This window comes from Canis lupus, chromosome X, assembly GCF_011100685.1.
Source record: "Canis lupus familiaris isolate Mischka breed German Shepherd chromosome X, alternate assembly UU_Cfam_GSD_1.0, whole genome shotgun sequence".
Classification (NCBI taxonomy): Eukaryota; Metazoa; Chordata; class Mammalia; order Carnivora; family Canidae; genus Canis; species Canis lupus.
Window position 1 is genome coordinate 114,813,972 of NC_049260.1, and position 1,611 is coordinate 114,815,582.

A 1,611-nucleotide genomic window follows, 5' to 3' on the forward strand; every position below is an offset into this window, starting at 1 on the left:
TTTATTCTTAGACTAGCTAGAAGAACCTTGAAGGAAAGAGGACTTTTTTTTCATCATCAACATAAGTATATAGCATAAAATAAAAATCCTAAATATATTATCATATTTAATCCAGCTATGTGTGCACATGCATGCACACATGTACATAAACATAATGATCAAGGATGTTTTATCTTAGGAATATAAGGATGCATCAATATCAGAAAATCTATGTGCTGACCCGGGCTCCACCCTCAAGTGAGGAGGTTGTGGCATTGGTGGGTTCCAGGCATTTTGAGCTCCAGACAAGATGATCGAGGTTGTTTGCAACAACCATCTAGGGAAGAAGGACCACATTAAGTGCAACAGTGATAACACCATCAGGAACCTTAAGAAGCTCCCCAAGATCACAGCCCAAACTGGCACCAATTGGAACAAGATCATCCTGAAGAAGTGGCACAAGTGGTTTTAAGAACCATGTGTGTCTGGTGAACTATGAGATCCATGATGGGATGAACCTGGCGCTTTATTACCAATAGAGCAGAATTCTTTCTCCCTGTCCTACCCTGCCTTGCCCTCCCCTCTGCCCTGCTCCTTTCCTCTCCTCTCCTCCTCTCCAGTCCCTTCTTCTCCCACCCTCACCCTCACACTGGTATAGATACCTGTTTTTAAAAACTCACGTTAATCAAACCTTAGAAGTTGGAAAAGAAGGAAAAAGAAGAAAATCTATATAATTTATCACACTGTTAGAAAACAATATCAACAGATGGCAAAAAAACCAATTCAATAAGATTTAATCATTCATGACTGAAATTATTAACAAACTAGGAATCAATTAATACTTTCTTAATCTGATAAATGATATCTATTAAAAAACCTAAGACAAAACATATTTAATAGTAAAACATTAGAATCATGTCTATTATATTCAGGAACAAAACAAGCATTCCTGCTATCACTCCTACATTGTGCTGTAAGTTCTAAATGAAACATTCTAAGAAAAAGGAGATACATTAAAATCAAAAGAACAAAGAGAGAGACAAAACTGTTCTTGTTTGTTGATGATAGGATTTCCTGTGAGAAACCAGGAGTCACAGCCAAATGAAACTGAAACTGCTTAAAAGCACGAAGTTGAACAAAAAATAGCTGCACTAATGCTTCAGTGACTTATTTTTTTATTAAAGATTTATTTATTTATTTTAGAGATAGATAAGGAGGGGGGAAAAGAGAAAGGGAGAGAGAGTCTGAAGCAGACTCTGCTGGGCCTGGAACCAGACATAGGGTTTGACCTCAGGACCCTGAGATCACCGCCTGAGCTGAAACCAGGAGCTAGATGCTTAAACTGACTGCACCACCAAGGTGCCCTGTGAATCTCTATTTTAAAGTAACCTTTTTCCTCTCTTCTGCAAACCTCTCTTCCTCCCTTCTTAGCCTTTGACTTTAGGAACCCAGTACCATCCTGAAAACATGATGAACGAGGCTGGCAGCACATACACCATTCCTGGAGAAACAGGCTAGAGCTTGTATTTAACTATAAAACCTCCAAGCCCCTTCCTCCACGAGGGCTGCTACAGCCTCCTTCATCCAGCAAAGCAATAAGGCTATTCTTTCTCTTTATTCCAAACTCGTCCT

General features: G+C 39.2%; 1 pseudogene; it reads left to right on the plus strand.

The window, feature by feature from the left end:
• The first annotated feature begins 289 nt into the window (after positions 1 to 289).
• Positions 290 to 518, plus strand: LOC100686135 (annotated as a pseudogene).
• Positions 519 to 1,611: the final 1,093 nt, after the last annotated feature.